The 15091-nt window shown below is 46.2% G+C and overlaps 1 long non-coding RNA gene across 1 annotated transcript; it reads right to left on the reverse strand.

Annotated features, from left to right (window-relative positions):
* Nucleotides 1–1907: 1907 nt before the first annotated feature.
* On the reverse strand, nucleotides 1908–14578 carry LOC308439432. The gene is made up of 5 exons (XR_013975619.1): nucleotides 14412–14578; nucleotides 13040–13235; nucleotides 8357–8410; nucleotides 6970–7501; nucleotides 1908–5152 (listed from the first exon to the last, which is right to left on the reverse strand). It is a non-coding gene; the product is annotated as an uncharacterized lncRNA (long non-coding RNA).
* Between the last annotated feature and the right edge of the window lie 513 nt (nucleotides 14579–15091).

Here is a 15091-nt window from a genome sequence, read left to right on the forward strand (position 1 = left end):
GGTACAATCCTGGTACATACCCAGCGGGGACACACATGTACCGTGTCCTTTCTTCCATGAGTAGTATCAGCTGAAGTACTCCAGCTGTCCTTTATGGTGCTGGGACTGAGCCCTTAGCTTCAAGCATGCTGGGTAATTGTCCTGCCACTGGGTAAACTGGAGTTTACTTCACTCAAATCATCTGCTTAGTGCCTTCGGTTCCCGGGCCCTTACCTATCAGCCTTGTTCAATCTGTTGTCCTTTCTTTCTTTTCAGGAAAGATGTTGGGGAAGGAGACACCAAGTAGATTGCTTTGCCCTGAGCCGGTGGCAAAGTTTCCCAGATACAGAGCTGATTAAAGACTATAAAGAACCTTCCCCTCGCCACAGGGTCATGGAAGGTCTTTCGTGAGGAGCATCGTATTGTGTTCGAAAGACATTATACACGTCATCAATATTTGATGAGGCCTTGCCCATGTGGTCTAGTTGGCTGGTCAACTATGTGACCTGGTCTGGTGTGGCATGCCACGGACCCTGTCCTCAGGAAAGGAACAGCACATCATCTCCACTCTTCAGGGCAGACAATAGAGTGGTTCCTAACTGGCTTCTTTCCCCCACCATCACCCCTGCACTCTCTCATTTGGGAGGAAAATAATACAACTCTTGCCAATTACAGCTGCTCACTTTGACTAGGTCTCACTTCCTTTGATTCTCAGAAGCCTTTGAGGAATCTTTTAAGCAAACTGCAAGCCTGGGAATTCACAGTTGTCCAAAGTCAAATAGGATCAAGGTTCTGGGAAGGCTGGGAAAGCCAGCTACCGAAGAGAGAAGTACATAAGCCAATTGACCTAAAAAATTGAGATTTGGAAGCTACATTTTCACAAAGTAAGGGCCAGGAATCTCCAAAGAAATTTAAGAAAACAGGAAGAGGGGTGGGGTGAAAAACTTTGTTCCCAAATGCTTGCTGGTCTCCCCCACTTTTTTTTTTTTTTTTGACAGGGTCTCATGTAATCTGGGTTGGCCTCAAGCACACTTGCTGAAGATTACATTTTTGTTCCTGCTGCCTGCCCCTCTGATGCTGGGATCACAGGTGAAGCTTCTCTACATCCAGTTTTCATGCCTGTTAGACAAGCAATCTACCAATGGAACTATACCCCCAAGCCCTCCACCTTAGTCCTAACACCAGGAAGCTTGGGAGTCAGATCCTTCTTCAATCTGAACTTGCATGGAAGACAGGACTGTGAGACTAGGGAGCTGGTACTCTCTGGGGGAGGGGCAGTGAGGACAATTCTAAGTTACACTCTGTGGATATCTATTTGTCAAGACAAAGTGATGGGATATTGATTGACATTTATTAGCTTAAAGACATTAGGCCATTGTACATGGGATTTAATTTGCATCCTACTGTCCTGAGTCCCATGAGTCTTTAGAGGGCCTAGGTCATCATGATTTGAGAATCTCAAGAGAAATTCCAATTAATGAGTGCCGTGTATTGGTTTCTTACTAGAACCCGGTGAATATGAAAACAGGGGTAAGTCTTCATTTTCTTTTTTCTTTATATTGTTTTCCCCAAAGGCCTTTGGGCATTCAAACATGTCAGAAGCATAGATAACAGTATGAGAAAAGGAACTTGGCTGCAGATGATAACATAGCATCCATTCTTAAAAAGAGGTGCCTGTGTGACCTCCAGATCAATTTTACACCCAAACTGACCTATCTGCAAATGCTATACATTTTTAATTCTGGGATTTTTCCAAGCCAGCAGACCTATAGCCCATAGGACCTTACTCCAAGGAGTGTGTACCTTGTCTGTGGGTGCCTTCCATTTTCTTCTTCCATGGAAGTGTTTCTTGGGCTCTGAAGATGCAAAGGTAGAATCTGTCTTAGTTATGGTTGTACTGCTGTGAACAGACACATGACCAAGGCAACTCTTAAAAAAGAAATCATTTAATGTAGGCTGTCTTACAAACTCAGAGGTTAGTCCATTATCAACATGACAGGAAGCATGGCAGCATCCCAGCAGGCATGGTGCAGGTGGAGGTGAGAGTTCTACATCTTCATTTGCAGGTTGCTAGGAGAAGACTGGCTTCCAGACAGCTAAGACTAGGGTCTTAAAGCCCATGCCCACAGTGACCCATCTTCTCCAACAAGACCAAACCACCAAATAGTGCCACTGCCTAGGCCAAGAATATTCAAACCATTACAGAGTCCACGGGGGATGGTCAGGATGCAGCTTTTCTTTGGTCCTTCTGCTGGTCTAGGCGCTGGAAGCTGCTTGGCCATGGGCCCCTCCCTCTTGCTGTAGGTGACTATGTCCTTGTGCTACAGCCTAAGCAGCCAAGGTTATAGGAAGCTACACACAGGGCTCTGGTGTTGTCCTCGCTGCAGGCAAACTTTCCTTCCCACGATGGGCACAGTCCACCTGTATTCATTGTTCTGCGAAGCTGGTTCTTAGCTTCTCAAGCTTCAAACAATGAGGCTTCTCATTCAGAGCAAAAGGAAGAACTGCAGGGGTCACACAGGTCCACATGGACACACTTCCACAGTGACCTTGAGATGACTGTGACTGTAAGCTCGTGTTTAGCTGAAGCCACCCAATGCTCAGAGTTCTGACTGTGCTGCCAAAAGGAGGAGGGTGGGACCTGCTCTGGCAAGTGCCTCCGTGCCCCCTCACCACATGCTGTATGCTACGTTGCTCTCCTGCTGTTTACACTGGAGAATTGACTTTCAGCAGGATTGTGGGTTCAGACCTGTTTGTGCTTCTTCCCTGGAAACTGTATGGTGGCCTTGCTGCTTCTGGCCTCTTGTCCAATGTCAACCATATCACCTGACTCCTAGGCTAGAGTGAACTCCACCCTCTTACAGCACCAGCCTCCCTTGTCCTTGAGGACTACTACCCTAAGGTTTACGCATGCAGAAACATAAATATTTGTACATGTATTTATGTACATCCTCTGAACATGTATACATGTGCCCATGCATATACATTCTTTGTCTGTCTTTCTCTGTCTTGTTTGTCTCTCTCTGACTCTTTCTGTCTCTCTCTCGGTCTCACTGTCTCTGTATCTCACACACACACACACACACACACACACACACACACACACAATTCCAGAGCCAGGTTCCACATACTAATGGCAGATAGGTGACCTTTCTATTCCAGGAAACATTTGTTTACCTCAACACTGGGTAATTTGTTTTCTGACCTCCAGGTGAGGGATGTGCTGGCTAGCACAGCAGGCCACCCTCAGGAGTAGAGAAAGGCATACTTTCTCGAGGTAGTCACAAGCCTTGGGTGGAATTTGAGTTGGACTCCAGCCCAGACTTACCTGGTGCCTGGACACCTGTACACAAAACTCTCTCAGCATTAAGGAGGGATTCTCATAAACAGGACATGAAACTAAGGAGGAGAGGGATGTTTTGGGAACAGACAAAGCCTTGGAGTTGCCCACGAGTCAGTTCATGGAAACATTCTTCTATTTTGAGTACCCCAAGAACTGTAGCTGCAGGCTGGGTTGTGCCTCGCAGACTCAAGCAGGATCAATTGCTCAGAGACCTAGGATTGAAACTCGTGCTGTGGTTTGAATATGGGTGCTCTTTTCTGAAATACACACTAAAACCCGATTGTCGTTGTGGCCGTGTTAGAATGTGGGGTCATCGAGAGGGCGTGATAACACACTCATGAGACTGGGTCACTTTTCTTGGAAGTGGGCTGACACAAAGCAAGTGTGTTCAGTGTCTTTTGCAGATGGACGTTCCCCTTCTTTCTGATGCCTAGAGGCCATCAAATGCTGAGTACCATGTTCTTGAACTTATTCATTTTCAGATGCTATAAGCAAGAATAAGCTTCTTATCCTTATATGCTACCCAATCTCAGGTGTTGTGTTTTACCAACAGGAAACAAACCAAGACACTTAGTTTCTGTGGGCCTTTGCAGTGGACAGTTTTTATAAACATGATGTTGGGGGATTATTTCATCACATTTGGTTAACCAAGGTTGTTTTATGACAACTCTGGCAAAGAGATCATATATGTTTTATAGATGAGAAAAACAGACTCGGAGGTGAAGTGTTGGGTACAGAGTTGGAACTGATACCCTTTGGTTTTATTGTTTTGAAAACTCTGCCAAAACAATACTGCTTTTGACCAGACAGACTAGCAATGTCCAACTTTAAGTTTCATTTGGTAAAATGCACGCACCTTTAGCAAGCAAGTCCTTTACATTCTGGCTAAGGTTTGAATATGAAACAAACACAGGCTCCCGTGTTCGGTGCTTGTGGCATTGTTTTGTGAGGTTCTGGAAATTTTTTAGGAGGTGGGAATCTGGTGTTGGAGGAAGTAGATCGAGGAATGTATGCTTTGAAGGTTACACCTGGTCCCCACCCAGTCCCTCCCTTGTTCCCTGTTTTTTGTCCACCACTGAGGGAACAGCCTACTCTTTCACGTGGCCCTGCTGCCATGATTCCAAGAGCTATGGACTGTAAAGTAAAATAATCCTTTATCCTTTCAGTTCTGTTCATTAGGTATTTGTCATAACAACAAAACATCAGACTAACTCACCTTTAAAGCATTTTCTCCCCACATTTTCTCCTGTTCCACCAGCCATTTTGACCGAATTCTCCTAGCCCTGCTCGCATACTCTGTTTAGTTCTTCATGTTTAGAAGAAGCCTTTCCCTTCTCTTGATGGTTCCCAGTGAAATGACTCCAAACATGACAGACAAGCCAACAGCAAATGACCAAGGACACAGGTAAGTGAACAGAAAACATCTGGTTTGGGACCAGAGTCCCAGTCTTGTCCTTTTTAAATCCAACAAGCTTTCCACTTTATCACGTTGTCTCTTACCCAGAGGGCGAGGAAACAGAAGCAACTACCCACAGGAAATATGCTGCAGCTTCTTCCACAGACACGGAGTTCTAAGAGAGCCTGGTTCCATGGAAACAACCTGTGTGTGTATAGCATTCTTCTAGGCCCACTCTGAGAAGCTCCTTAGAAGATACTGCACCACTGTGGATTTGCGTGGTGCTTTATGCCAAGCCGAGTTCTCCTTAAAGCAAAGCAGTACCACTGAGTCACAGAATATCAGAAACAGAGCTCCCGACTGAACACATGCTCTTGGTGTACAGATGAGGCACATAGTAGAGTCACGGCATCGCTTGATCAAGGCTATCCCACCTAGTTAAGGTAGAAGGAATATTCGAGTTTCACATTGAACCTGCTAGTGTAATGTTTACCTACAAGGTTGATGTAGTGGCTATTCCTGGTTGTCATCTTGACTATATCTGGAATGAACTACAATCCAGAATTGGAGGCCTCAACTGTGATCCAGATCTTGAGGCTGGGAGATTCAAGTTTCTGACCTGGATCTTGAGGCATTGCGGCTATGAATCCCAGGAGACTAAGCAAGGAGATCTCTGAGTTCTAGGTCATCTGGGACAAAGCAAGTGGCGTGGTGGTACATACTTCTAATCTGGACCACACCTTCTGCTGGAGATCCACCTAAGGACATTGGAAGAAGAAAGATTCGCTCTTCTTTGCCTGCTTGCCTTAGACTGAGCAACTGCTAGATTATAGCTGCCCATTGTTGGGGAATTGGACTATAGACTGTAAGTCGTCATAACAAATTCCCTTTCTATGCAGAGACTACCCATAAGTTCTGTGACTCTACAGAACCCTGACTTATACAGCTAACATCATTATCAGTTGCTTTGAACCTGATTAAAGCTGGACTTCATTGGCTCCTGTGGATACCCTAAAACTTGGGAGAATTCAAAACCCAAAGAAGCCACTTCTGGATTGATCTTGCTTTAATTTGTCCTCTATGCTATGCAGATTCTTACTTTCCTTGGGGAGCACTGATCCCTCGACACATAACCAGGCATCCATTTATTTTTTAAATAAGGTCCTATGCTAGACCAGGTTATAGCTAACAAATAAGACAGTCAGAGCTCCAGTTCTCAGCTAACAGAAGCAAGAAGGTTATTTACAATAATGAATCCTAGAATTATAGTTACGTGATTAATCCTAGAACCACCTGTTTGGGATCCTGAGCTAACACTCCCAGCATCTATTCCTAAAGCCATCCCTCTGTTTCCTATGGCCCTCATTGGACTCCAGATCTTGATTTATAGTTCATGCTAGAACAACACTTCTCAACCTAGGGGTCATGACCACAGGAAACAACCCTTTCACAGAAGTCACTGGAAAACACAGATATTTACTTTACGATTCATGATAGTAGCAAAGTTACAGTTATGAAGTAGCAATGGAAAGAATTTTATGGTTGGAAATCACCACAACATGAGGAACTGTATTCAAAGGTTGTAGCGTTAGGAACATTGAGAACCATTGTTCTAGACAGACAGACCCATGATCTTCTGTAGCACAGATGGTATCACACTTTCTGTTGGGTGTTGCATGGTCTAACCTCTGACCTGGTCAGGGCTGAGCATTGTTTTTCTTTTTTCTTTTTTTTAATTAATTTTTTAATAATTAAAAAAAAATTGAGTATATTGTAGCTGTCTGCAGACACACCAGAAGAGGGCATCAGATCCCATTAGAGATGGTTGTGAGCCACCATGTGGCTGCTGGGATTTGAACTCAGGCCCTCTGTAAGAGTAGTCAGTGCTCTTAACCACTGAGCCATCTCTCCAGCCTGAGCATTGTTTTTCTATTCATGTGAATTGAAGTTCAGCTTTGAATATAAAATTTCAGGTCTTTTATTTAGATGTCTTATTTCAGACAGGGTATCATACAGCCCAGGCTGGCCAAGAACTTTCTATATAATTATCTCTGACCTTAAACTCCTGGTTGTCTTGCTTCTGCCTCCTGAGTTATGAGATTACAGACATGTGTCGATGTGTTTGATTATCAGTTTTAAGAGTGTCTGATCTCCGGTGTTTGAGTGTAAGCTTTGAGAGTATGATTTCATGCCAGCATCTGCCCTGGCTCTGACATTTGTGCCCACAGTAACGATATATCTCCTTGCTCACCTGCAATGGGTAACTTCCTGCTGTAATGCTTACCAGCTCGATACACCTTCTAGTCTGGTTCTGTCTTTTCATGGCGCACTTCGTTAGAGGCAGACAGTGGCCTGTAGCTGATCCATCATCCTAGCAGGCCTTTGATAAATATTTATAAAGTTGAATCAACTTAGGCTGGTTCAGAAATTCCAGGAGCCTCTAATAGAGCCCAGAGGCCCTGGCTGGAGTCTAGTAGCTCATTCCATGCGGAACTGTGTTTCATCCATCTTCCTGCTTCTCCCTGCTCTAGGCTCGGAAGAGATGGATGTCTGATGGTGTATGGTAGGCCTGGGAGCGATGTTCCACGCTAGTGCATCAGGCAGTCATTGAAAGCTTTAAGCCCAGTGCTTTGTCCAGTGTTTGCTGCATTTGGAAACAGGTCATCCTGTCACTGGCTGGTCTGGGAAGTGTCCTTATTTTCCACCTCTACATAACAGCTTCTGTTCCCATAGAAGGTAGAGGCAGAGCCAGTCTTGGACGCTGTTTGTCTTAGTCCTGTTTACTGTAAAAAGACACCATGTTTAAGGCAACTCTTATAATAAAAGAAATCATAAAATCCAAAGCATTTAATTCGGGAGCTGCGTAACAGGATTTTAGAGGGTTAGTCCGTATCACCAAGGTGGGGAGCTTGGAGTTACATATAGCTTTGGAACAATAGCTGAGAGTTTAACCTCCAGATACATGGGTGGGGGGAGGGGGGGGCAGAGAGAGAGACATAGAGAGAGACCGAGAGAGAGAGAGAGAGAGAGAGACAGACAGAGACAGACTGTTAGACAGAGAGAGACAGAGAGTGACAGATTGGGCCTGGTATAAGCTTTTAGAATCTCAAAGCCCAACCCCAGTGACACATTTTCTCCAACAAGGCCACATCTCCCAATCCTAGTCAACAGTTGTACTTCCTGGTGACTAAGAGTTTGAATATACAGGCCTATGGGGCTATTCCTATTCAAATCACCTTACTGTGTTTCCTCTGATGCTTCTCTACATCCCTAAGTATTGGCTGTTCATTCTAGATTTGAAAGTTGTGTTGGCATTTAGGAACTCATACTAAGATAGCCTCAGAAAACTGACTTGTGTTAGTGAAGCTAAAGCAGAGAGACAAGCCCGTGCCATGTACTGAATTCAGCTCATGGCGCTACCTGAGCACACCTTGGTTCCTGTGCAAAGCAACTAGAACTTTCCCAGAATTCTTCCTTTGTATCTGGAATACTTTATTTGTAGGATAAGAGGAAGATTTTTGCCTCCTCAAGAATAGTTGAGGGGCTGGAGAGATGGCTTGGCAGTTCAGAGTGTTTCTTGCTCTTTCAGAGGACAAGAGTTCAGTCCTCCAATGTCCATGTTGGACAGCAATACTCACCTACATAACTTCATCCTAAGGCATCTGACATCCTCTTCTGGCCTCTGCAAACATCTGCAGATAAGTACACAGATACACATACATGCACATGAATAAATACAGACAAAAATCTTTTTTAAAAGGATGGCCAAGACTTTCTTTCCTTCTAGGCAGCCTCTGGGGTGACCCACATTAATTCTCACTCAGCAGTGCCAACAAATAGAATCCAGCACATGGGATGGGATGTCCCTGGATAGTAGGTCATAGTAGGCTTCTGTGTTGTACATTTTCTTCTTCCCCATGCCCCTTACCCTCCCCCCTTTTGAATTCCACATATTGAGGGAAGAAAACTGGCATGTTGGGAGTAGCTGTCTAGAGACATCCTCATCCCAGGAACCTGGAGGGAACAGGGGCTTCACAGGTTCCCTGTGATAAACTTGGAACGTGATCCTAGATCACCTATGAACTCTCTTGCTGACTGTGGTCTTGGGAGAAGCTCTGAGCTGGGATCATTCATCTGCAGGCATCTGCACTCCCTCACAGACCCAAGAGGCAGCACACAGTCAAGGTCTGAGCGGATTCGTTAGGCAGGAGAAAGTAAATAGCACACGTTCCCTCTTTGGCGCTCAATCCTCATTTACAGCCTTTCTACCACATTCCTCAGTTCCTGGTCAGGGTTGTTGCGAGTCCAGAAGTCACTTTGTGCCAATTTTAAGGAGAGACCTGTTCCTCCGGGAACACTGACTGGGGAGTTGTGATAAACATCGCATCTGTGAGGACGAGGGGCAGAGCCCTGCAGCCATACTGCCTTGGTGCGGTGCTCAGTCTGCACCTGCCTGGAATACCACACTCTGCTCTGTCTAAAAGGTTCCCTCCCTCAGTGGCTTGCTGCTTTGCAAGCTGCTGTCTTCCCTTCTTTGAACACTGACCTTCACTTGATGCTGTGGCTGCTCCCTAGTGCTTACAGTCCTACTGAGTAGGATTATAGGAAACGGGGCAGCCATAGACCAACTTTACTGAAAAGTGCTATTGTTAAACCCTAGCATAGCCAAGCTGGTTGTTCCAGAGCTAATCTTCTTGATAATTTCTAAGCAATAAAAGCTTTATTGGTTTGGGCGAGGGAGAGGTCAGGAAACATGGCTCCAGGATTGGTAAAGGACTTTCTTTGCACTGCTTTGTCACATGACCGAAGAACAAGCAAGAGGAACACACCCACTGTGTTTTCTAGGCTCTCAGTCCCTCTAGAACAGTGTTAGTCCTCCACGGGGGCCTGCCATCATGGTCTAACCACTTCTTAAAGATCCTGCTCCTACTCCCATCTTCGTGAGTGGTCAGTGTCAGCATGCATCTGGTAGGGGACATCCAAACCACAGTGTTAGTCTTCTCCTGTCCCTTATATGTAAGTGCTTTTCCATTTCGACCTCTCACATACACTGGGGATTCAGCTGTTACTATTTTTGGAGCTACTAAATTTATCTCTGCCTACTTATTCACGAGTGTGTTTGGATGTTTGTACTTTTTACTGTCTCAGCAGTTTCGAATGCGTAGCTCAGAGGCATCATGCGCTTCTAGATTGTTCTGTAATCACCACCACTGTCATTCATCTTACCAAACTGAAAGTGTTCCCTTAAGTAACTCTTGCCCCTTCTTCCCATCCCTCCCCCAACCACCACAAATCTACTTTCCGGTACTGCGAATTTGGCTTACAGGTGTTTCACGTATGTCGAAACAAACAGTCTTGGTGCCTTTGTGGCTGGCTCTTTCATTTAGCATAGGTCTGTGCTGGAGCAGATTCATGATTATTTATTGTTAGATGAAAGGATCCAAACCTGCAGCTCCAGGATTTGCTTTCCTCTTACTGCTTGTTTCTATGTTTTCCGTTTTGCACACACATATCAGCAAGTTTAAAAAAAAAAAAAAATGTATGTAGGAGCTAGAGAAACGGCTCAGTGGTTAAGAGCACAAGCTGCTCTTCTAAAGGACCACCAATGGCAGCTCACAACTGTCTGTGAGTTCCAAGGGATCTGACACCCTCACACAGACATGCAGGCCAAACACCAATGCACAGATTTTTTTTTAAAATGAGGTATTCCAGTTGTTTCAAAGTTCACAAACCTAAAGCCATGAGTGCCACCTCTAGGGGTCTATTTTTATTGCCAGCTTGACTGGCTTTGAAGCCACTTAGGAGCCAACTCTGGCTGTGCCTGAGAGGGCATTTCCTGAGAACTGGAAAGAGAGAAGGCCAGTGTATGTGGCACCATCCCTGGTGCTACAGTCCTGAATGGAATTAGAAGGAGGGAAAGAGAAGGTAAGGTAAGTATCAGCTTTCCCTGTTCCCTGACTCACCCAGAAGTAAGCAGATGTGAGCAGATGTGAGCAGGCAGTCTCTTACCACCACAGCTGGGGCTTTCCCTGCCTTCAGCCCTTAGACCACGACCACCCCCTACCCCCGGTGCTTCTTGTATTATATTTGGTTCCAACTAGAAAAGTATCATGGCACCCTCAGGAGCCCCTCTTTTCCATCAGTGGGAATATGCTCCCAACGCCTCTTTTACTCTTGGGCCGGTGCCATTCTTTCTTTTCTCTCCCCATATCAAGTTACACCACATCGTATAAACTGTTTCTTGTTCCTCATTTCCTACAGGAGGAGTTCAGGCCAATCACAGCCCAGCTTTGAAGTGTCTGAGATTTTGATCAGCACAAGTGTCAGGACCAGAAAATAATGGACTTTTAAAATAACATTTGAGATTGCTCTCTCTTATGTTAATGAATTCCGGAGATAGCCTGGGACTGGCGCAGGACCTCAACAGCCGCTATGGATCCAGACTGTGTCAAGTTCCTGGATTTCAAGATCCTTGCTGCTCTCAGGGTTTAAAATGCAATTGGAGGACTTGCCTGGTGACCTGAATTTGATCACTGGACACGCATAAAGGAGAGCGCCAACTCTACAGTTGTCCTCTGACCGCTACATGTCATGCACACCCTGACACATGTGCCCCTATGCATTCCCCTTCTCTCTTACACACCCACACAGTTATGAATAAATAGAATGCAGTTGGAGTCCCTGTTCTCACATCTTAACCCCAGGCAGCAGGATAGAAGAAGAGGTAAGAAAGGGCCAACTGCCATCTGGTCTACTTTCTAGGTGGATCTGTAACGTGAAAGGTGGGGAAGTCTGTCACTAAGGAAGGAGGGAGAAGAGAAGATGGCACTAGCTTTCTCTGCTGCAGGCCTTCCTCTGGTTCAGTGTATCTTCAGTGTACTCTCCAATGACAAGACACACACAGCCACTAAGGGATCCTCTGCCAGTTGCTGCCACTTAACTACACTGGCAGCTCCTGAGGGCGGCCCATGTTGTCTGCACCTCCATCTGTAGCCTGTGGCATTTGATGTGCCTGGCAAGAAGGGGCTCACCAGGTTCGACAGACAGATGCATTGCGGAAACACTGAGATGAAGGGGACTCAGGCCATGTTCCTGTGGTTTCCCCTGACCCCTCCTTGTGTATGGGCTAAACTCAAGGACCATTTAGCATCTGAACATAAAACAAGGCAGGCAAGCTGGAGATCTAGCAGCTGCCGGAGGATGAAGCTGGATTAGAGAAAGTCAGGCTTTTGAATTAGAGGCCAGGAAAGCAGGCAGGCTGAGCAATGGAAGCCAGCAAACAGCTGCTGTGGGGGTGTGGAGGGAGACAGAGAGAGAGAGAGAAAGAGACAGAGAGAGAGAGAGAGAGAGAGAGAGAGATATGTAGAGACCCACACAGAGAAACAGACAAAACAGACAGACAGAGATGAAGACATAGAGACACTAAGACACAGACACACATACATAAAGACAGAGACAGACAGCCAAACACACACACACACAGTGTGGGAGGGAGGGGGAGACAGAGAAAGATGTAGAGACCCACACAGAGACAGAGACAGAGAAACAGACAAAACAGACAGAGATGGAGTCATAGAGACACAAAGACATAGACACACATACGTAGTGACAGACAAATAGACACACACACAGAGGGAGGGAGAGAGGGGAGGGGAGTGAGGGAGTGAGGGAGAGACAGAGCGAGACAGAGAAAAATGGAGAGGGGGGAGAGAAGTGGAATTAAGAGGGGGAGGGAGAGGGGGGGAGAGAAGTGGAATTAAGAGGGGGAGGGAGAGAGGGGGTAGGGGGAGGGAGGGAGAGAAAGAGATAGATAGATAGATAGATAGTGAGGGCAAGGGACTGGAGAGATGACTCAGGGGTGAAGAGCACTGACTGCTCTTCCAGAGGTCCTGAGTTCAAATCCCAGCACTCACATGGTGGCTCACAACTATCTTTAAGGAGATCTGATGCCCTCTTCTGGTTTGTGGTTGTCTATGCAGCAGAGCACTCATAAATTAGATAAATAAACACAACTAAACAGGCCAAACATACCATTAATAAAGGGGGGGGGCAAGCAGGCTTAGCATTTTGGTTATTGTTTGAAAAGGGGAGGGGCTGCAGGTTTAGTGAAAGGGGAGAGAGGAGAGTGGGTGAGTTTAGCAGTGAAGATCTGTAAATGACTACCACCAGGGAGAGGATTCTTGAACATGCATATCTCACTACACAAATGGTCATTTTTCCCATCCAGAGCAGCTGCTCTTGGAAAAACAGTTTTGTCCTACAGGAGAAATAACAGTGTAGTGAAAACCAGTCCCTCCATACAGAGCCATTGCATAACTTACGATAATATTGAGAGTCAAACAGGGTTTGTCGAGCTTTGGCTTTGTACTGTTCTTTGACAAAAGCAGCATCAGACAGAGCGATGTTGAGTCTCTTTGACATCACATATCTAACTGATGACCAGCACGTTCATCTGTGAGTCTTCCCTCCAAGCCTAGCATCTTCCTAGGAGGATGAGAGCCATAGCAGGCTCTGACTCTGGAAGGAGGCATTGGGAGGAAACAGAAATTTAGAGGAGGCTCAAGGAGAAACTTGGCGACATGCCTTCCCCAGGTGGAGCAGCCCCATCAGGTTCATACCCAGGAAGTCAAGGACCTGACCATGTTTTTTTAAGAAGCCTGTCCCACGGGATGAGCTATTGAAGTACCATGAAGGTCTTGTTCAATTTTGGACTGCCTCAAAATGGAGACTGCAGGACTCTGTGACAGCCAGGGTTCTGAACTGGCTGTATCAGGTCTTGTCCTCATTTATTTTTTATGTGTATGAGTACTTTGTCTGCAAGTATGTGTGTGTACCATGTGTGTGCAGTGCCTCCAGAGGTTAGAAGAGGAGGGTTAGATTCCCTGGAACTGGACTCACAGAAGTTTGTGAGCCACTATTTGGTTGCTGCGAATTGAACTCTGGTACACTGAGAAACCAACCAGTGCTCTTAACCCCTGAGCCATCTCTCCAGCCCCTTAGGTCTTGTATTTGACAGTTAGTAGACCTTTTAAGGTATTTTTCTGCCTTCTTCCTTCTGGAGTCTTGGGAATGAAGCTTTATGCACTGATAAGGCTTTGGCAGGTGCTATAGAGTTCAACGTTGTGTTCAAAGCCCCCTCAGGCATCCTTCTGCTTGATGGTTTTCCTCGGTGGATCAAGCATTGGTATCAGCACCTATTTGTAACAGGAATCTTTAACTTTCCCCAAGACCTGGTTCAGATAGATCCCAGCCACCTGTGTTTTTAAACGCTCCCCAGGCGATTCTGAGAAACTACTCTAGGAGGGGCCCAGACGGTAGTTGAAAGGGGCAGGAGCTTCTGGAAGGGCTGAGTAGAGGCTGCTGAGCCACCTGAGTGTCCTGGCATATTGAAGTATTGGAGTGACCGGTCATGGAGGCCTTCTTTCACTATGTGCTACTTTACTGGGGGAAAACCACATTTGAAAGAAGGAGTCATGGACAGCAAAGGGCATGAGGTAAGCACGCCATAAGGAGATGCTGAAGAGGGGCAGAAGCTGAGATAGGTATCCGTGGCTAACATGCAGGCAAGGACGGAGTGCATTCTGACCTCCTGGCCAGCTCTCTTCTACCCTGGCTCAGGCCATCTTACCCAGGCTATCCTGCTGTCTGCGAGGCATTGACTGACATCGAGCAGAGGCCTCTTGGCTACCTTACCTGGGTCAGCACGGAAGATGATTTGAGTTCTCCATTGCTTATAGTTAGTTGGGCCCCTCCTTGGACTCCTTGTCTTGTCTCCTACTGGTAGCGTACCATGGTTATGTGAAGCAGCATGTCATTCAGAGGGGTGCAGGTACACATGATGCCCTGGGTACTTGAAAGGGCTTTCGGGCTTCTGTTTCATAAGTCTTTCCTGCAGCGCGTAGTCATGCTGGTGACCAAAATAGATCGAGATAGACATGTAGTCAGGGAATGCCTGCAACAGGTGTGTCTCAGTGAAGTCATAAGTCACTTGGGACGTTCCTGCTGAGAAGTCATGGATTGTCCAGTGTGACAGTTAAGTTCTTGGGTTGTCCTGCCAGGCAGAGGAAGTTTAATTGTGCGGGTCTGGTTTTGCATACTCAACAGTGCATTTGTCTTCTGCATCCTGTCTTGTTCAGTTGGTCATCAGTGAGACGGCAGACCAACACAGATTAGGCTAGGAGGTGTTGGTGGCAGCTGAGGAAGGCGACTCTTCATGGAACTGGATTCTTGGGGTGGCCAAATCATTATTTCTCAATCAGTTCGATGAATGTGGGTTCTCAGGGCTTGGCTTCGGGACACAGGAGACATCTTTGGCATTTATATGGGGTGAGTAGGGATGGGCAGACAGCCACCCAGAAGTCTGTCCCAGCAGG

The sequence above is a fragment of the Micromys minutus genome (assembly GCF_963924665.1).
Source record: "Micromys minutus genome assembly, chromosome: 1".
NCBI classification, from domain to species: domain Eukaryota; kingdom Metazoa; phylum Chordata; class Mammalia; order Rodentia; family Muridae; genus Micromys; species Micromys minutus.